The sequence below is a fragment of the Ranitomeya variabilis genome, chromosome 7 (assembly GCF_051348905.1).
Source record: "Ranitomeya variabilis isolate aRanVar5 chromosome 7, aRanVar5.hap1, whole genome shotgun sequence".
Lineage (NCBI taxonomy): Eukaryota > Metazoa > Chordata > Amphibia > Anura > Dendrobatidae > Ranitomeya > Ranitomeya variabilis.
In genome coordinates this window covers 187,465,642-187,488,510 of record NC_135238.1, presented here as the reverse complement: position 1 = coordinate 187,488,510, position 22,869 = coordinate 187,465,642, and positions in this window count along the sequence as shown.

The following is a 22,869-nucleotide window of genomic DNA, read 5'->3' as shown; positions in this document are numbered from 1 at the left end:
CTGACATCGCACAGTCTGAAGAAGCCGTAGGGAGGGGAGTGAGAGGCGAGGATATGCACTGCGCACGGGCACGGATCACAGGCCCGCGGTGGGATTACATTAGACGACACTGCGAGGCGGGATCTCGGCCAGCGCACCCGCACAGGCGCAGCCAGCCTGACACCAAATGATGTCAGAAGACGAGCAGCGCAACATGTGTGCATGGCCAAGGGCTAACCTAACAGCGCAGGCTCCGGGACAGATTCAAACAACGCTGAGGAGGGGGCGCACGGCGCCAAGGGGGTAAAAATGATGGCTGTGCTGCGTCACACGACAAAGGAAAGTTCCACCTACCGGACGGTTTAACGCTGTGTGGGGACACATTTCATAAGTGTTTGGTTCAGCATGTGCAAGGAGCATCACGAAAAGAGGCACTTTTTCCCTTTGCATCATTACTGCTGCACAAGGTGGCTCCTTCAGTAACAAACGCCTGGGGGGGGGGGGCAGGTTCCCTTAAATTTAACTTGTTGTGCCTGCGTGGCGGTCGCAGTACACGTTGCCGTATACACAGCAGGGGAACAGCTGGCGGTGCTGAACCCCACTAACACATTGGCGAGGTGTTTGGCTCTGTGCGTACAGCACTTCTGGATGGCAACTAGCGGTGTTGGAGCCCAGGGACAGGTGGAGGAGGAGGAGGTTGGAGGAGGTTGGAGGGATTGCCACACACACAGCAGGGGAACAGCTGACGTTACTGAACCCCAATAACAGAGGAGGGACTGTTGGGACTGTGCGTACAGCACTTCTGGACGGCAACTAGCGGTGTTGGAGCCCAGGGACAGGTGGAGGAGGAGGAGGTTGGAGGAGGTTGGAGGGATTGCCACACACACAGCAGGGGAACAGCTGACGTTACTGAACCCCAATAACAGAGGAGCGACTGTTGACTGTGCGTACAGCACTTCTGGACGGCAACTAGCGGTGTTGGAGCCCAGGGACAGGTGGAGGAGGAGGAGGAGGTTGGAGGAGGTTGGAGGAGGTAGGAGGGATTGCCACACACACAGCAGGGGAACAGCTGACGTTACTGAACCCCAATAACAGAGGAGCGACTGTTGACTGTGCGTACAGCACTTCTGGACGGCAACTAGCGGTGTTGGAGCCCAGGGACAGGTGGAGGAGGAGGAGGTTGGAGGAGGTTGGAGGGATTGCCACACACACAGCAGGGGAACAGCTGACGTTACTGAACCCCAATAACAGAGGAGCGACTGTTGACTGTGCGTACAGCACTTCTGGATGGCAACTAGCGGTCTTGGAGCCCAGGGACAGGTGGAGGAGGAGGAGGTTGGAGGAGGTTGGAGGAGGTAGGAGGGATTGCCACACACACAGCAGGGGAACAGCTGACGTTACTGAACCCCAATAACAGAGGAGCGACTGTTGACTGTGCGTACAGCACTTCTGGACGGCAACTAGCGGTGTTGGAGCCCAGGGACAGGTGGAGGAGGAGGAGGTTGGAGGAGGTTGGAGGAGGTAGGAGGGATTGCCACACACACAGCAGGGGAACAGCTGACGTTACTGAACCCCAATAACAGAGGAGCGACTGTTGACTGTGCGTACAGCACTTCTGGACGGCAACTAGCGGTGTTGGAGCCCAGGGACAGGTGGAGGAGGAGGAGGTTGGAGGAGGTTGGAGGGATTGCCACACACACAGCAGGGGAACAGCTGACGTTACTGAACCCCAATAACAGAGGAGGGACTGTTGGGACTGTGCGTACAGCACTTCTGGACGGCAACTAGCGGTGTTGGAGCCCAGGGACAGGTGGAGGAGGAGGAGGTTGGAGGAGGTTGGAGGGATTGCCACACACACAGCAGGGGAACAGCTGACGTTACTGAACCCCAATAACAGAGGAGCGACTGTTGACTGTGCGTACAGCACTTCTGGATGGCAACTAGCGGTCTTGGAGCCCAGGGACAGGTGGAGGAGGAGGAGGTTGGAGGAGGTTGGAGGAGGTAGGAGGGATTGCCACACACACAGCAGGGGAACAGCTGACGTTACTGAACCCCAATAACAGAGGAGCGACTGTTGACTGTGCGAACAGCACTTCTGGACGGCAACTAGCGGTGTTGGAGCCCAGGGACAGGTGGAGGAGGAGGAGGTTGGAGGAGGTTGGAGGAGGTAGGAGGGATTGCCACACACACAGCAGGGGAACAGCTGACGTTACTGAACCCCAATAACAGAGGAGCGACTGTTGACTGTGCGTACAGCACTTCTGGACGGCAACTAGCGGTGTTGGAGCCCAGGGACAGGTGGAGGAGGAGGAGGTTGGAGGAGGTTGGAGGAGGTTGGAGGGATTGCCACACACACAGCAGGGGAACAGCTGACGTTACTGAACCCCAATAACAGAGGAGCGACTGTTGACTGTGCGTACAGCACTTCTGGACGGCAACTAGCGGTGTTGGAGCCCAGGGACAGGTGGAGGAGGAGGAGGTTGGAGGAGGTTGGAGGGATTGCCACACACACAGCAGGGGAACAGCTGACGTTACTGAACCCCAATAACAGAGGAGCGACTGTTGACTGTGCGTACAGCACTTCTGGACGGCAACTAGCGGTGTTGGAGCCCAGGGACAGGTGGAGGAGGAGGAGGTTGGAGGAGGTTGGAGGGATTGCCACACACACAGCAGGGGAACAGCTGACGTTACTGAACCCCAATAACAGAGGAGCGACTGTTGACTGTGCGTACAGCACTTCTGGACGGCAACTAGCGGTGTTGGAGCCCAGGGACAGGTGGAGGAGGAGGATGTTGGAGGAGGTTGGAGGAGGTAGGAGGGATTGCCACACACACAGCAGGGGAACAGCTGACGTTACTGAACCCCAATAACAGAGGAGCGACTGTTGACTGTGCGTACAGCACTTCTGGACGGCAACTAGCGGTGTTGGAGCCCAGGGACAGGTGGAGGAGGAGGAGGTTGGAGGAGGTTGGAGGAGGTTGGAGGGATTGCCACACACACAGCAGGGGAACAGCTGACGTTACTGAACCCCAATAACAGAGGAGCGACTGTTGACTGTGCGTACAGCACTTCTGGACGGCAACTAGCGGTGTTGGAGCCCAGGGACAGGTGGAGGAGGAGGAGGTTGGAGGAGGTTGGAAGGATTGCCACACACACAGCAGGGGAACAGCTGACGTTACTGAACCCCAATAACAGAGGAGCGACTGTTGACTGTGCGTACAGCACTTCTGGACGGCAACTAGCGGTGTTGGAGCCCAGGGACAGGTGGAAAAGCAGAGGAACACAATGTAGGCCGAAGCCTGAGAAAGTCGAAAGGGAACCTTTAACCCCCCCCCAAGGCGTTTGTAGCTGAAAGAGCCAGCTTGTGCAGCACAAAAGATGCAAAAGGAAAAGGTGGCTCTTTTCATCATGCTCCTTGCAAACACAGAACTAAACACTTATAAAATGTGTCCCCTGAAGCCGTGAAACCGTCCCGGAGGTGGGACTTTCCTTCGTAATATGACGCAGCACAGCCATCATTACTACCCCCCCGCCGCCGTGCCCCGGCTCCTCAGCGTTGTTTGATTCCGTCCCGGAGCCTGCGCTGTTATGTTATCCCGTGGCCAGGCACACTTAGCGCTGCCCATCTTCTGACATCATTTGGTGTCAGGCTGGCTGCGCCTGTGCGGCCGCGCTGGCCGAGAGCCCGCCTCGCAGTGTCTTCTGATTTAATCCCACTGGGGGCCTGGGATCCATGGCCATGCGCAGTGCATATCCTCGCCTCTCACTCCCCTCCCTACGGCTTCTTAAGACTGTGCGGTGTCACGGCCGTGGCATGCTATTAGGGACCAGCTGACACCGAACAGTCTGAAGAAGCCATAGGGAGATGAGTGAGAGGTGGAGGTTCAGATATGCACTGCGCATGTCCATAGATCCCAGGCCCCCAGTGGGATTAAAACAGAAGACACTGCGAGGCGGGCTCTCGGCCAGCGTGGCCGCACAGGCGCAGCCAGCCTGACACCAAATGATGCCAGAAGACGGGCAGCGCTAAGTGTGCCTGGCCACGGGATAACATAACAGCGCAGGCTCCTGGATGGAATCAAACAACGCTGATGAGCCGGGGCGCGGCGCCGGGGGGGTAGGAATGACGGCTGTGCTGCGTCATATTACGAAGGAAAGTCCCACCTCCGGGACGGTTTTACGGTATCAGTGGACACATTTTATAAGTGTTAAGTTTTGCGTGTGCAAGGAGCAAAACCAAAATAGCTACCTTTTTCCTTGTGCAGCATTACTGCTGCACAAGGTGGCTCTTTCAGTAACAAACGCCTTGGGGGGGGGGGGACAGATTCCCTTACATTTCAGTTGTTGTGTCAGCGTGGCGGTCGCATGACACATTGCCGGCTACACAGCTGGGGATCAGCTGACGTTACTGAAACCCAATAACACTGGGTCGTATGTTTTGACTGTGCAGACGGCACTTCTGAGCCTCAACTGGCGGTGTTGGAGCCCAGGAATTTAAGTTCAGGTGGTAGAAAGATGAACACAACAGGAGACCTGGATAACGTATACAGTGACCTAATTATTTAATCAGGAGGAGGAGTGGCAAATTCCGGCGAGATCCAGGCCTTGTTCATTTTCAGGAAAGTAAGCCGGTCAACGTTATCGGAGGATAGTCGCATGCGACGGTCAGTTAGTACACCACCTGCAGCACTAAAGACACGTTCCGATAATACACTGGCCGCAGGGCAAGACAGCACCTCCAATGCATACTGGCTTAGCTCTGGCCATGTATCCAGCTTTGAGACCCAAAACTTGAAAGGGGAAGAGCCGTCTGGGAGTACAGCAAGAGGGCAAGACATGTAGTCTGTCACCATCTGACGGAACCGTTGCCTCCTGCTGACTGGAGCCGTCTGTGATGGTGTAGACTTTTGTGGCGGGCACATAAAACTGTGCCACAGTTCGGCCATACTGGTCTTGCCTTGGGCAGAGGCACTGCTTCTGCTCCCTCTTTGTGCAGAGCCTCCACCACGGCCTGGACGCACTGAGCTGCTTTGGAATGCACTAGCAGCACTTCTCTCAGTTGGAATGGAGAAGATGATGGAATTGACCAGTGTGTCTTGGTACTCCCGCATTTTTCGCTCCCGGTTCAACGGTGTGATGAGGCTTTCTACGTTGTCCCGGTAGCGAGGATCGAGGAGGGTGAACACCCAATAATCAGACATGTTGAGAATGTGGTCGATGCGGCGGTCGTTTCTCAGGCACTGCAGCATGTAATCCACCATGTGCTGCAGACTGCCAACTGCCCAAGAAACGCTGTCCCCTGCTGGAGGCGTGATCTCTGCCCGCTCGTCATCACCCCACCCTCGCTGTACACACTGAGTACTGGACAATTCGGTAACTCCCTCCTCTGGACGGATGTCTTCCTCCTCCATTGACTCCTCCTCATCCTCCTCACAAACGGTCCCCTGCCTACGCGTTTGTGAGGAACCACGTGGAGCTGACTGTCCAGAAGATGATGGAAATGGTGAATCCTCATCCTCCACCTCTTCCACAACATCATCCCTTAGCGCTTGCAGTGATTTTTCAAGCAGGCAGATAAGGGGGACAGTCATGCTGACTAGTGCATCATCTGCACTCGCCATCCGCGTGGAATAATCAAAGGGACGCAAAACCTGGCAGACGTCATTCATAGTGGCCCACTCTGTGGTTGTGAAGTCTGTATGGCGCTGACTGCGACTTTTTTGCGCCTGAAGCAGCTGGTACTCCATTACAGCTTGCTGCTGCTCACACAACCGCTCCAACATATGTAACGTGGAATTCCACCTGGTAGGTAGGTCACATATGATGCGATGTTCCGGCAGGCGGTGTCGGCGCTGCAGAGCCGCAATGCGCGCTTTTGCCGTGCTGGAACGCCGCAAGTGAGCACACTCTAGGCGGACCTTGTGCAGCAGTGCATCAAGATCCGGATAGTCCCTCAAAAAGCTCTGCACGACCAAATTGAGCACATGTGCCAGACATGGGATGTGAGTGAGGTTGCCGAGGCCCAGAGCTGCCACCAGATTTCGGCCATTATCACACACTACCATGCCTGGCTGGAGATTCGCTGGCACAAACCACACATCGCTCTCCTGCTTGATGGCATTCCAGAGCTCCTGCGCTGTGTGGCTACGATTCCCCAAGAAAATTAATTTCAAGACGGCCTGTTGACGTTTGGCCACGGCTGTGCTCATGTCGGTCGTAACAGGTACACGTTCATCACGGGTCCATGTGGAGGTGGACTGTGACGGCTCCTGCAGCGATGATTCTGAGGAACTGGTGTAAGAGGAGGAGTCAATGCGTACAGAATGGATTCCTGCAATCCTTGGAGTGGGCAGGACACGTCCTGCGCCACTCGCACGGTCTGTACCCGGCTCAACGACATTAACCCAATGGGCAGTGAGGGAAAGGTATCGCCCCTGTCCATGTTGACTGGTCCACGCATCGGTGGTGAGGTGGACCTTGCTACTGACGGCGTTCAGTAGCGCGTGTTTTATGTGTCCCTCCATATGCTTCTGCAGGGCAGGGACGGCTTGCCTGCTGAAGTAAAAGCGGCTGGGCACATTGTACTGTGGGACTGCCAATGACATCAAGTCACGGAAGCTGTCAGTCTCCACCAGCCTGAATGACAGCATTTCCAGTGACAGAAGTTTGGCAATGCCTGCAGTCAGAGCCTGTGCTCGTGGGTGGTTTGACGAGAAAGGCCGCCTTTTCTCCCATGCCTGTACTACCGATGGCTGTAGACTGGGCTGGGAGTGTGTGGATGACTGGGAAAGTGGCGCTGCGGGTGGAATTACAGCGGGTCTCTGGACAACAGGGGCAGAGGTTCTTCCACGGCGATCCTGGGAGGAAGCCGAACCAGCTGCGTGTGAGCTAGAGGAAGAGGCAACACGAGCTGAAGAGGTGGTAGCTGCCGCTGTTGGTTGGCCTACCTCTTCAGTGTGTTTTTCTAACTCCGCCGGGTGCCTGTTGCGCACATGTTTCCACATGTTCGAGGTATTGAGGTTGCTGACATTTCGACCTCTTTTGACTTTTTGATGACACACCTTGCATCTGACATAGCAAATGTCATCTGCAACTGTGTCAAAAAAGGACCAGGCACTGCAAGTCTTGGGAGCGCCCTTTTTTGCTTTGGGAAGAGACATGCTCCTAACGGGTGCCAAAGCGGAGGCTGCAGGATCCGCAGTCTTCCCCCTCCCTCTCCCTCTTTGGGCCGTACGGGGAATCTCTTCCTCAGAGCTGCTCCCACCACCTTCCTGTCCCTCACGCCAAGATGGGTCGAGGACCTCATCATCTACACTACCCTCTGCCCCCAACTGCTCCTCCTGGGTAGTCTCAGCAGCAGAGCACGCACCAGTAAGTGGCACCTGAGTGTCATCATCAGCTGATGCGGCCTGCGATGTGGTGACCGGAGCCACTGGCCCACCCGCCTCTTCAGAGGAAGACAGAAAAAGCTGTTGGGCATCACTGCACCCTGCCTCTTCTTCCATTTCTCCAATGCTGCTTGGCTGGCCCCCTGTTTCCAAGCCAAGAGATTCAGAGAACAGAAGTAGAGACGGCTCCTGTCCTGGGCTCTCTGTCTGCCTGGGCAATTTGGCAGGTGGTGAAGAGACAGATGGCTGCTCTCCAGTGCTCTGTGTCTGAGAGGATGTGGCACTAATGGAAGTTGATGCATTAGCTGCCATCCATCCGACAACAGCTTCAATTTGTTCTTCACGCAGCAGCGGTGTACGGCGCTCGGACACAAAGCTTCGCATGAACGACTGTTGCCTGGTGAAAGTGGGTGCTGATGAGTCACCGGTGCCCGCAGCAGGCACAGAATCCCCACGTCCCCTCCCTGCTCCGCGACGGCTCCCACGCCCACGTGCCTTACTCACTGCCTTCTTCATCTTGGTTGACTGATAAAGATAAGCAGAAAAGTACTAACGGATTTGTGTGCTTATTCCTGAGCAACTCCTCCTAACAGGTATAAGAAGCACTAATTATCTAAAGTGTGGACTAGACTTTAATATGAGCTAATGTGGCCTACACAAATGTAAAGTGGTGTAAATGGTGTGTTTGGTGAACTTTATTATTTATTTATTTTTTGGGGGCTGAACTGACAACAGATAGAGCTGCAGTCACACGGAGACCGTGCAGACAGACGTAAACGGCGCTACAAGGCCCAAAAACCCTCCTCTACGTTATCCTATGTAGTGTTTTTCCACAAATTAGCTGGAGACGGGTGGAAAGACACTAATAGGATTTTTTTGAATAAATTAGCAGCAGACTACACTACTTGGAAAAAAAAGAAAATTGATTTGGCGGTATGACGCAGTGAACAACCCTGAGCTGGAGACAACCAGGCTATAGCTGCTCACAGACTACAGGGCGAGCTGCAGTCACACGGAGACCGTGCAGACAGCCGTAAACGGCGCTGCAAGGCCCAAAAACCCTCCTCTACTTTATCCTATGTAGTGTTTTTCCACAAATTAGGTGGAGACGGGTGGAAAGACACTAATAGGATTTTTTTGAATAAATTAGCAGCAGACTACACTACTTGGAAAAAAAAGAAAATTGATTTGGCGGTATGACGCAGTGAACAACCCTGAGCTGGAGACAACCAGGCTATAGCTGCTCACAGACTACAGGGCGAGCTGCAGTCACACGGAGACCGTGCAGACAGCCGTAAACGGCGCTGCAAGGCCCAAAAACCCTCCTCTACTTTATCCTATGTAGTGTTTTTCCACAAATTAGCTGGAGACGGGTGGAAAGACACTAATAGGATTTTTTTGAATAAATTAGCAGCAGACTACACTACTTGGAAAAAAAAGAAAATTGATTTGGCGGTATGACGCAGTGAACAACCCTGAGCTGGAGACAACCAGGCTATAGCTGCTCACAGACTACAGGGCGAGCTGCAGTCACACGGAGACCGTGCAGACAGCCGTAAACGGCGCTGCAAGGCCCAAAAACCCTCCTCTACTTTATCCTATGTAGTGTTTTTCCACAAATTAGCTGGAGACGGGTGGAAAGACACTAATAGGATTTTTTTGAATAAATTAGCAGCAGACTACACTACTTGGAAAAAAAAGAAAATTGATTTGGCGGTATGACGCAGTGAACAACCCTGAGCTGGAGACAACCAGGCTATAGCTGCTCACAGACTACAGGGCGAGCTGCAGTCACACGGAGGCCGTGCAGACAGCCGTAAACGGCGCTGCAAGGCCCAAAAACCCTCCTCTACTTTATCCTATGTAGTGTTTTTCCACAAATTAGCTGGAGACGGGTGGAAAGACACTAATAGGATTTTTTTGAATAAATTAGCAGCAGACTACACTACTTGGAAAAAAAAGAAAATTGATTTGGCGGTATGACGCAGTGAACAACCCTGAGCTGGAGACAACCAGGCTATAGCTGCTCACAGACTACAGGGCGAGCTGCAGTCACACGGAGACCGTGCAGACAGCCGTAAACGGCGCTGCAAGGCCCAAAAACCCTCCTCTACTTTATCCTATGTAGTGTTTTTCCACAAATTAGCTGGAGACGGGTGGAAAGACACTAATAGGATTTTTTTGAATAAATTAGCAGCAGACTACACTACTTGGAAAAAAAAAAAAAAAAAAAAAGAACAGTATGAGGCAATGAACCACCCTCCCTGAACTGAATACAACCAACTATGGATGGCCTATGTGGCTGCACTCAGACTGGAGAGTGGGCTGCACTCACACACACACACACACAGACCCTGCAGATCGCTGTGAAAACAGCGCTACAAGGCAAAAGCAAGGTGAATAGTAGGTGAACACAGCGGTTGCTAAATTAGCCTTTGGAAAGCACAAAGAAGCAAATCGCTATCTCTAAACTGTCCCTCAGTCAGCAAACAGCGTCCTGTCACTAACTGAATTCACAGCAGAGTGATCGCAAAATGGCGCCAGCGACTTTTAAACTGCATCATGACATCATTACAGCAGCCAATCACAGCCTTGCCAGTAGTTTCATGCCCTCCATGCTAAACAGGATGTGCCCACACTTGGAATCAATCTCATTGGCTGAATTTCTGCATTTTGAATCTTGGAACTTCCGATTCCGGTATCCGATACGCGGCAAGTATCGGAATCCCGGTATCGGAATTCCGATACCGCAAGTATCGGCCGATACCCGATACTTGCGGTATCGGAATGCTCAACACTAATTATAACCCCAGTGATGCTTTCTCCCATGAATTGGAGGGCATTTTGGTTGATGCCCATGATAGGGGCATTATCCCCAAACATGTGTTGGATGGTCTTCTTACCAAATTCCCTAGGGTCCCAACACTCTACTTCATTCCTAAGATCCATAAAAATCCCATTGATCCACCAGGTCGTCCGATAGTCTCTGGTATGGGAGGGTTGAGTGACCCTATATGCAAGTTTGTGGACTATTATTTAAAGCTGTTGGTCGAGTCGCTCCCCTCTTATGCCAGGGACACGTCGGACGTCCTGTCATGGTTCTCAATGGCAAGAGAACATAGCCCAGCAAACATAAGAACTAGCTCTTGGAAGGATGGAAACTAAACTGACCATGAACTAAACCTGCCGCACAACTAACAGTAGCCGGGTAGCGTTGCCTACGTTTTATCCCTAGACGCCCAGCGCCAGCCGGAGGACTACCTAATCCTGGCAGAGGAAAATATAGTCCTGGCTCACCTCTAGAGAAATTTTCCCGAAAGGCAGACAGAGGCCCCCACATATATTGGCGGTGATTTTAGATGAAATGACAAACGTAGTATGAAAATAGGTTTAGCAAAATTGAGGTCCGCTTACTAGATAGCAGAAAGACAGAAAGGGCACTTTCATGGTCAGCTGAAAACCCTATCAAAACACCATCCTGAAATTACTTTAAGACTCTAGTATTAACTCATAACATCAGAGTGGCAATTTCAGATCGCAAGAGCTTTCCAGACACAGAAACGAAACTTCAGCTGTGAACTGGAACAAAATACAAAAACAAACGAGGACTAAAGTTCAACTTAGCTGGGAGTTGTCTAGCAGCAGGAACATGCACAGAAAGGCTTCTGATTACATTGTTGACCGGCATGAAACTGACAGAGGAGCAAGGTTATATAGCGACTCCCACATCCTGATGGGAGCAGGTGAACAAAGGGGATGATGACACAAGTTCAATTCCACCAGTGGCCACCGGGGGAGCCCAGAATCCAATTTCACAACAACGTCCTCCGTCGGATCAATGGGATACAGTTAGAGGAGGACATGTGTCTTGTCACTGCAGATATACAGTCTTTGTATACTTGTATCGGTCATAGGGACGGATTGGAGGCGGTCCGCTTCTTCCTGGATGCCAGCAACTGGGATGGCGCTATCTGTGAGTTGATCATGGAACTCTTGACATTTATTTTGACTAAGAACTTTTTCGTCTTTAAGGATGTTTTTTATTTACAGCAGCGCGGCACTGCCATGGGCGCGGCCTGTGCGCCCTCTTTCGCCAATCTCTTCCTGGGTTATTGGGAGAGGGAGGTGTTTGGCGGAGGGGGGCCGCAGGCTGCGGACCATGTGCAGTGCTGGCTACGCTATATTGATGATTTATTCATCATATGGCAAGGACCTGATGTGGCCCTACATGAGTTCATGCATCAACTCAATGAGAATACGTACAACATCAAACTGACGTATCAGATGAGCAAAACTGAGGTGGACTTTCTTGACATCAAGATTGAGGTCGATGGTGACCAGTTTTTGCAGACTGATGTTTTTAGGAAGTCTACCTCAGTCAATGCACTCCTACATGCTGAATCAGGTCACCCTTACAGCACCATAAAAGCCATCCCAGTTGGTCAGCATCTTAGGATGAAGCGGATCTGTTCCTCCACTACTAAAATTGAAGCTCAGGCAGTTGATCTGAAAGCTAGATTTCAAACTAGGGGATACAGCAATAGAAGCATCAATAAAGGATATTTAAGAGCTAAGTATGCATCACGTGATGAATTGCTGTGCTCTAGTAAAAAGAACTTTAAAATCAATAAACAGCAAAATGTGGTAAGATTTATCTCTACCTACAATGGAGAGTGGTCTACTATGAGCAGGGGCTGGCTGGCATTTTTCAGCCTGGGGGGCAATCACAAAGCAGTGGCCCTTCAGTTGCGGTGGCCCTACTTTTCCCTAATAATCTCTGGCCACTGCATAAAAGTAGCAGAGATAACAGGCTTTAAAAACAGACTGGTTCATAGATATGGGAACAGAACGGAGCTTGCTGCATAGATATGGTAGCAGAACCAAGCTTGCTCCAGAGATATGGGAGCAGAACCGAGCTTACTCCAGAGATATGGGAGCAGGACCGAGCTTACTACTGAGATGTGGGAGCAGAAACGAGCTTACTCCAGAGATATGGGAGCAGAACCGAGCTTATTCCGGAGATATAGGAGCAGAACCGAGCTTACTACAGAGATATGGGTGCAAAACAGAGCTTACTACAGAAATATGGGAGCAGAACGGAGCTTACTACAGCAGTATGGGAGCAGAACCGAGCTTACTACAGAGATATGGGAGCAGAACGGAGCTTTCTACAGAGATATGGGAGCAGAGCAGAGCTTACTGCAGAGATATGGGAGCAAAACAGAGCTTACTACAGAGATATGGGAGCAAAACAGAGCTTACTACAGAGATATGGGAGCAGAGTGGAGCTTACTGCAGAGATATGGGAGCAGAACTGAGCTTACTACAGAGATAATGGAGCAGAACCGAGCTTACTGCAGAGATATGGGAGCAGAACGGAGCTTACTACAGAGATATGGGAGCAGAACCGAGCTTACTACAGAAATAAGGGAGCAGAACCGAGTTTAATAAGTCTACTACATGGAACCAAGCCTGCTACATAGAAACTGGAGCAGAACCGAGATTATGGCATACATACGGTACCATAATCTAGATTACTACATTGATACAGTTCTAGAACCAAGTTTACTGCTTAGATATGGTGCCATAACGGAGCTTACTTACAAACATACATACAATACGGCTACACAGTGCCTACTACTGTCACCACTACACAGTGAATACATAATATTATAATATCACCATTACCTCTATATGAAACTACATTCTATACAAAGACCAATGATACCACCATACACCCTTTACTATGACTGAATCACATTTAGCTGCTACTAAATAAAAAAAAAAAGGTACCTAAAAAGAGCAATATTACAACCTAACAGTAACCGTATATTGGTAGATACCAGTTCCGCAGAACAAGTGATTACAGCACAGTTCTATATAGTAACTTACACATGACGTTCTTTCTGATTCAGATTGTTCACTTTTCTATCTGGCCCAGACCGACATGACAACTTCTCCAGCCAGGACTCGTCTGCACAGATTACTATAAAGGCACATTTGACTTCTCACATTTCTAGCGCCGTCCCCATCTATTCCCTACCTACAAAAACTCCCCACTCTGTGTGCACCTGCAGTGTGGACCACTGACCCCAATATTTAATCAATTGTGTCATTGCTAGGATTACTCCCACCCCCCAAAATCCCACAGAAAGTAGTAATGCCCCTACTGTGCAACGACATGTATGGGCCTTTGAAGGATATAAATATATAAATACCGTATATACTCGAGTATAAGCCGAGATTTTCAGCCCAAATTTTTGGGCTGAAAGTGCCCTCTCGGCTTATACTCGAGTCATGATCGGTGGTGGGGTCGGCGGGTGAGCACTGTCATATACTTACCTGCTTCCGGGGCTCCTGGCGCTCCCCCTGCCCGTCCCACGGTCTCCGGGTGCCGCAGCCTCTTCCCCTGAGCGGTCACGTGGGACCGCTCATTAGAGAAATGAATAGGCGACTCCACCTCCCATAGGGGCGGAGCCGCCTATTCATTTCTCTAATGAAGCGGTGCCGGTGACCGCTGATAGAGGAAGAGGCTGCGGCACCGAAGACAGGCAGGGGGAAGGAGCGGGACGCCGGGAGCAGGTAAGTATTACATATTTACCTTCCCTCATTCCACACGCCGGGTCCGGGTGTCGCGCCATCTTCCCGGCGTCTCTCTCTCCGCTCTGACTGTTCAGGCAGAGGGCGCGATGACGCATTTAGTGTGCGCGCCGCCCTCTGCCTGATCAGTCAGTGTGGAGAGACGCCGGGAAGATGGCGCCGAGGAGCTGCAAGCAAGACAGGTGAGTATGTGTTTTTTTTTTTTTTATTGCAGCAGCAGCAGCTATGGGGCAATAATGGACGGTGCAGAGCACTGTATGGCACAGCTATGGGGCAATGGTGCAGAGCACTATATGGCACAGCTATGGGGCAATAATGGACGGTGCAGAGCACTATATGGCACAGCTATGGGGCAATGGTGCAGAGCACTATATGGCACAGCTATGGGGCAACGGTGCAGAGCACTATATGGCATAGCTATGGGGCAACAGTGCAGAGCACTATATGGCACAGCTATGGGGCAACAGTGCAGAGCACTATATGGCACAGCTATGGGGCAATAATGGACGGTGCAGAGCACTATATGGCACAGCTATGGGGCAATGGTGCAGAGCACTATATGGCACAGCTATGGGGCAATAATGGACGGTGCAGAGCACTATATGGCACAGCTATGGGGCAACGGTGCAGAGCACTATATGGCACAGCTATGGGGCAATAATGGACGGTGCAGAGCACTATATGGCACAGCTATGGGGCAATGGTGCAGAGCACTATATGGCACAGCTATGGGGCAATAATGGACGGTGCAGAGCACTATATGGCACAGCTATGGGGCAATGGTGCAGAGCACTATATGGCACAGCTATGGGGCAATGGTGCAGAGCACTATATGGCACAGCTATGGGGCAACGGTGCAGAGCATTATATATATGGCACAGCTATGGGGCAACGGTGCAGAGCATTGTATATATGGCACAGCTTTATGTGGAGCATCTATGGGGCCATAATGAACGGTATGGAGTATCTATTTTTAATTTTGAAATTCACCGGTACCTGCTGCATTTTCCACCCTAGGCTTATACTCGAGTCAATAAGTTTTCCCAGTTTTTTGTGGCAAAATTAGGGGGGTCGGCTTATACTCGGGTCGGCTTATACTCGAGTATATACGGTACAATTGTAAATGCATTAATAAAAAAAAAAACCACAATACTAAGTGCTATTTACATGAACTCTGTATTTACTGTCAGTGTACATGTAACACAGTGATCACTGGTGACATTATACACAGGAGCTCTGTAAAAAGTGCCAGTGTACAGGTAATACAGTGATCACCACTGCCAGTGACATTATATACAGGAGCTCTGTATATAGTATACAGTGTATAGTGTCAGTGCACAGGTAATACACTGACTCACCAGTGATGTCTCTAGCTGAAGTCCTTCATCTTTGCTTTTCTCATTCATGCAGCACAGACCGCCATCGCTTCTTCCAGCCAGGACTCGCCTCTGCATAAAAAAAACACAGTTATCTAGAGCACATTCCCCACTTTTTCCCTTTCTTCTACACTACACATCTGAATACAGAGGTCCACCCACAATCAATATATAATTGGTTATTATGCAACCTCATAGATTGCAAGCTTACGAGTCCCCCATCATGTGCAGTCCCCCTTACCTCCCACTTCATGTGCAGTCCTCCTTACCCCCGCTTAATCATGTTCAGCCCAACTCCCCCACTTCATTATGTGCAGCCCAACTCCTCCTTCATCATGTGCAGTCCTCCTTAACCCCCAAATTCCATCATGTGCAGCCTCCTTTAACCCCCTAATTCCATCATGTGCAGCCTCCTTTAACCCCCTAATTCCATCATGTGCAGCCTCCTTTACCCCCCCAAATTCCATCATGTGCAGCCTCCTTTAACCCCCCAAATTCCATCATGTGTAGCCTCCTTTAACCCCCCAAATTCCATCATGTGCAGCCTCCTTTAACCCCCAAATTCCATCATGTGCAGCCTCCTTTAACCCCCACATTCCATCATGTGTAGCCTCCTTTAACCCCCCCCAAATTCCATCATGTGCAGCCTCCTTCATCCCCCCAAATTCCATCATGTGCAGACTCCTTTAACCCCCCAAATTCCATCATGTGCAGCCTCCTTTACCTCCCAAATTCCATCATGTGCAGCCTCCTTTAACCCCCAAATTCCATCATGTGCAGCCTCCTTTAACCCCCCCAAATTCCATCATGTGCAGCCTCCTTTAACCCCCCCAAATTCCATCATGTGCAGCCTCCTTTATCCCCCCAAATTCCATCATGTGCAGCCTCCTTTAACTCCCCAAATTCCGTCATGTGCAGCCTCCTTTAACCCCCCAAATTCCATCATGTGCAGCCCCTTTTAACCCCCCCAAATTCCATCATGTGAAGCCTCCTTTAACCCCCCAAAATTCCGTCATGTGCAGCCTCCTTTAACCCCCCAAATTCCATCATGTGCAGCCTCCTATAACCCCTCCAAATTCCATCATGTGAAGCCTCCTTTAACCCCCCAAATTCCATCATGTGCAGCCTCCTTTAACACCCCAAATTCCATCATGTGCAGCCTCCTTTAACCCCCCAAATTCCGTCATGTACAGCCTCCTTTAACCCCCCAAATTCCATCATGTGCAGCCTCCTTTAATCCCCCCAAATTCCACCATGTGCATCCTCCTTTAACCCCCAAAATTCCATCATGTGCAGCCTCCTTTAATCCCCCCAAATTCCACCATGTGCATCCTCCTTTAACCCCCAAAATTCCATCATGTGCAGCCTCCTTTAACCCCCCAAATTCCGTCATGTGCAGCCTCCTTTAACCCCCAAAATTCCAACATGTGCATCCTCCTTTAACCCCCCAAATTCCATCATGTGCAGCCTCCTTTAATCCCCCCAAATTCCACCATGTACAGCCTCCTTTAACCCCCCAAATTCCATCATGTGCAGCCTCCTTTACCCCCCAATTTCCATCATGTGCAGCCTCCTTTAATCCCCCCAAATTCCATCATGTGCAGCCTCCTTTAACCCCCCAAATTCCGTCATGTGCAGCCTCCTTTAACCCCCCAAATTCCATCATGTGCAGCCTCCTTTATCCCCCCAAATTCCATCATGTGCAGCCTCCTTTAACCCCCCAAATTCCGTCATGTGAAGCCTCCTTTAACCCCCCCAAATTCCATCATGTGCAGCCTCCTTTAACACCCCAAATTCCATCATGTGCAGCCTCCTTTAACCCCCCAAATTCCGTCATGTACAGCCTCCTTTAACCCCCCAAATTCCATCATGTGCAGCCTCCTTTAATCCCCCCAAATTCCACCATGTGCATCCTCCTTTAACCCCCAAAATTCCATCATGTGCAGCCTCCTTTAATCCCCCCAAATTCCACCATGTGCATCCTCCTTTAACCCCCAAAATTCCATCATGTGCAGTGCAGCCTCCTTTAACCCCCCAAATTCCGTCATGTGCAGCCTCCTTTAACCCCCCAAATTCCAACATGTGCAGCCTCCTTTAACCCCCCAAATTCCATCATGTGCAGCCTCCTTTAACCCCCCAAATTCCATCATGTGCAGCCTCCTTTATCCCCCAAATTCCATCATGTGCTGCCTCCTTTAACCCCCAAATTCCATCATGTGCAGCCTCCTTTAACCCCCCAAAATTCCATCATGTGCAGCCTCCTTTAACTCCCCCAAATTCCATCATGTGCAGCCTCCTTTATCCCCCCAAATTCCATCATGTGCAGCCTCCTTTAACTCCCCAAATTCCATCATGTGCAGCCTCCTTTAACCCCCCAAATTCCATCATGTGAAGCCTCCTTTAACCCCCCAAAATTCCGTCATGTGAAGCCTCCTTTAACCCCCCAAAATTCCATCAAGTGCAGCCTCCTTTAACCCCCCCCAAGTTCCATCATGTGCTGCCTCCTTTAATCCCCCCAAACTCCATCATGTGCAGCCTCCTTTAACACCCCCAAATTCCATCATGTGCAGCCTCCTTTATCCCCCCAAATTCCATCATGTGCAGCCTCCTTTATCCCCCCAAATTCCGTCATGTGCAGCCTTCTTTAACCCCCCAAATTCTGTCATGTACAGCCTCCTTTAACCCCCCAAATTCCATCATGTGCAGCCTCCTTTACCCCCCAAATTCCATCATGTGCAGCCTCCTTTAATCCCCCCAAATTCCATCATGTGCAGCCTCCTTTAACCCCCCAAATTCCGTCATGTCCAGCCTCCTTTAACCCCCCAAATTCCATCATGTGCAGCCTCCTTTATCCCCCCAAATTCCATCATGTGCAGCCTCCTTTAACCCCCCAAATTCCGTCATGTGCAGCCTCCTTTAACCCCCCAAATTCCGTCATGTGCAGCCTCCTTTAACCCCCCAAATTCCGTCATGTGCAGCCTCCTTTAACCCCCCAAATTCCATCATGTGCAGCCTCCTTTAACCCCCCCAAGTTCCATCATGTGCTGCCTCCTTTAATCCCCCCAAACTCCATCATGTGCAGCCTCCTTTAACACCCCCAAATTCCATCATGTGCAGCCTCCTTTATCCCCCCAAATTCCATCATGTGCAGCCTCCTTTAACCCCCCAAATTCCGTCATGTGCAGCCTCCTTTAACCCCCAAAATTCCATCATGTGCAGCCTCCTTTAACCCCCCCAAGTTCCATCATGTGCTGCCTCCTTTAATCCCCCCAAACTCCATCATGTGCAGCCTCCTTTATCCCCCCAAATTCCATCATGTGCAGCCTTCTTTAACCCCCCAAATTCCGTCATGTAAGCCTCCTTTAACCCCCCAAATTCCATCATGTGCAGCCTCCTTTACCCCCCAAATTCCATCATGTGCAGCCTCCTTTAATCCCCCCAAATTCCATCATGTGCAGCCTCCTTTAACCCCCCAAATTCCGTCATGTGCAGCCTCCTTTAACCCCCCAAATTCCATCATGTGCAGCCTCCTTTATCCCCCCAAATTCCATCATGTGCAGCCTCCTTTAACCCCCCAAATTCCGTCATGTGCAGCCTCCTTTAACCCCCCAAATTCCGTCATGTGCAGCCTCCTTTAACCCCCCAAATTCCATCATGTGCAGCCTCCTTTCACCCCTCCCCACTCCTTCATTTGCAGTTACCCACCATTTAATTTAAAAAAAAAAAAAAAAAAAAGGTTTTTTTATACTTACATCACCACTCGCTCCCTTGCAGCGCCTCTCTGCTAGCGTCCTGGCCGGGACATGTCGGCACGTGCGCGATGACGTCATCGCGCACGCCCGACACCTGACCCGGAAGCATAGAGAGATATCATGGAGGGAGCAGGAGCTGTGCAGCCGTCAAGCTGACAGCCGCGCACGAAGCTCCCGGACCCGGCGCGGACGTGTGTGTGCGCCGACTGTGACTGCTGCCGGCCGCTTCACAGTGCAGCGGCCACGTCACAGTGCAGCGCACACTGCCGCGCACAATTTGATGCAGCTTTGCACACAATTTGCAGCTTTACAGCCACCACCAGGCGGCCGGCCCTGATCAGCTGCAGGGGGAGCGGCCCGGGGGGCATTTGCATCTTTGCAACCCGGCCCAGTCCGCCCCTGACTATGAGAGAGTGTCTCCAAAAACATTGGGACATTCTTCATAGTGACCCATTACTTTCCAAATGTCTGACAAAATGTCCCCTAATGACCGCAAGACGTAGCAAAAATCTCAAAGACCTGCTGGTGTCAAGTCACTATGTCCCCAAGTTACAAACATTTAATTTTGGATCTGGTGGTCCACCTCATGGCTGTTATCAATGTGGTGATTGTATCTCTTGTCCTAATATCTGTCGCATTGCCACCTTTTAGTCAGCGGATGGTAAAAAAACTTTTTCTATCAATTACCATATAACCTGTAATACCACTCAGGTTATATATTATGCTGTATGCAGCTGCCCTAAGATCTACATTGGTCTAACGTCCCGTCGTTTGGGCACTCGCACTCGGGAACATGTGCGTGATATATTGGCTGCTGCAAATGAGACAGACGTGACGCAATTGAAAACAATACCACGTCACTTTCGACAGTTCCATGGGTGTAACCCGAAATCTTTCATGGTACGCGGTATCGATCTTGTCCAGTGTGGCATTAGAGGTGGAAACATCAAGCGCATTCTGGCACAAAGAGAGTGTCGCTGGATTACCACGCTGGGCACAATGACACCTATTGGTCTTAATGAAGCGCATGGATTTTCCTCTTATCTCTGATTGAGATATATGCATACATTCTTTCTCCTGTGGTCCCCATCATTGCCTATCAGTTTTTAATTTTGTGTTTTTGTCTCATGTTTTAGTGTGTATATTTTCCCGACTGTGTCCATGTGACGTCTGTTTTTGCGGACATTCCTATGAAGTTGGAGTGGAACTGAAGAATTATATACTTACTTTCAAAATTAAGCATCATAAGGAATCAGAAGTGGATAATATGATCAAGACAAACTTTGAACTTATAAAGCTATTAATGGTAGTTACTACAATAATATGTAATGGCACAATAGCTTTGTGTTTCTATGTCTTCTGTTCTCTTGTATTTACCTAGTTGGAAGGTGCTTGTGTGTCCTCAATTGCGGGCTTCTTTATGTACATCGTTGGGATATTTTATCATTGTATTTGTTATCATTACCATGTATGGTTGTATTTATTAGCTGTGCAATTTACACACTTTTTTTCACCATATATTCCCTGGATCGGTTATCCTCTGATCCTTAGATCACGGCTATGGGTGGGGTTTAGGGCCAACATCTATTTTAGGATCATGGAGACTAGATATCGGTGATCTAGTTATTTTGATTCACTTTTTGCGCATGCGCATCATTTGGCGTATTTGGCGCTATATAGAGAATCACAATAAGATTTGTATATTCAATACTTGTTATACCTAATCACTCTGCACTTTTTTGCACTGTCACTTTATACTCACATATTATCTTGGACACATGGGCCACTTGCACATTGAACAAGTCTATAGGAACCTGTTCACACCACCAGAAAACTTGAAGACACAAAAGAGCACAGTGAGGTCAAAAATACTATGTTGTAAAAAAAAAAAAAAATCACAGTAATCAGCAAGTGCTAGTCAAAAGATGTAAAGAAAACAGGGTATTTAGTTGATACGTTTTTTTGCAAAAAAATGTATACTAAGCTGCTCCACCAAATCGTCAAGGTATACCCTTATAGAGCAGTCCTAACTAATGTATAAAATCCCTATCTGATATATTTAAAACCTGATAATCTGTATAGTACCTGAATAAGCAGGGTTCAGAGAAGGACTATCCATGTGGACATGCAGGATGGAACAGCTTAAATGCAAATGACCCACAGAGGAGTGGTGGACTCCCCAGTCTTGTAGAAACAAGAGAACAATTAGAGAACCAGAAACACATGGGCCACTTGCACATTGAACAAGTCTATAGGAACCTGTTCACACCACCAGAAAACTTGAAGACACAAAAGAGCACAGTGAGGTCAAAAATACTATGTTGTAAAAAAAAAAAAAAAAATCACAGTAATCAGCAAGTGCTAGTCAAAAGATGTAAAGAAAACAGGGTATTTAGTTGATATGTTTTTTTGCAAAAAAATGTATACTAAGCTGCTCCACCAAATCGTCAAGGTATACCCTTATAGAGCAGTCCTAACTAATGTATAAAATCCCTATCTGATATATTTAAAACCTGATAATCTGTATAGTACCTGAATAAGCAGGGTTCAGAGAAGGACTATCCATGTGGACATGCAGGATGGAACAGCTTAAATGCAAATGACCCACAGAGGAGTGGTGGACTCCCCAGTCTTGTAGAAACAAGAGAACAATTAGAGAACCAGAAACAAATGGGCCACTTGCACATTGAACAAGTCTATAGGAACCTGTTCACACCACCAGAAAACTTGAAGACACAAAAGAGCACAGTGAGGTCAAAAATACTATGTTGTAAAAAAAAAAATCACAGTAATCAGCAAGTGCTAGTCAAAAGATGTAAAGAAAACAAGGTATTTAGTTGATACGTTTTTTTGCAAAAAAATGTATACTAAGCTGCTCCACCAAATCGTCAAGGTATACCGTTATAGAGCAGTCCTAACTAATGTATAAAATCCCTATCTGATATATTTAAAACCTGATAATCTGTATAGTACCTGAATAAGCAGGGTTCAGAGAAGGACTATCCATGTGGACATGCAGGATGGAACAGCTTAAATGCAAATGACCCACAGAGGAGTGGTGGACTCCCCAGTCTTGTAGAAACAAGAGAACAATTAGAGAACCAGAAACACATGGGCCACTTGCACATTGAACAAGTCTATAGGAACCTAACCTACAGCAAACTATGGAGTACATAGTCCTATACACAAATGTAAAATTTGTAACACGATTTTATTAACAATCATAGATTAAATAATGATAAATAAATACATACAAGCTAACGATACAAGGTACAGAAATGGTGCAAATACAGCAGCTGAATTTCAAATTCCTCCTAAAAAGTGCTTAGTGCATAACAAAAAGCCAATAAGTATGTGGCTAAGTCCCTATATATGCTGGGATTGCTAATGTGGCATCCAGCCAAGTCACTACTCTAGAGAAGGGAAGGGAGAAAGGAGGAAAGTGCCGCTAATCTTACCCATATGTAACTGCCAGTAGTGCGTCTCCAGCAGCCCCGACGCGCGTTTCGCGTTGGGCTTCCTCGGGGGGCTGTGAATGTGTGTGCTCTGAGCGTTTATTTATATCGTGGGTGCACCTGAGTTTGATTATCAGCGTCATTGTCGGCGCATGCGCACCGCCGCACAGGCCCGTTCATGTGCATCGGCCCCCGCTCTTCCTGTGACAGGGCGGGGAGAGGGAAATCCCTCGTGACGTCACTGACCCGCCGCGTCACATCCTTGAGGCAGGAGGAGATACACACCGGGTCCCCGCCGCACTGCGCATGCGCGCGCGCC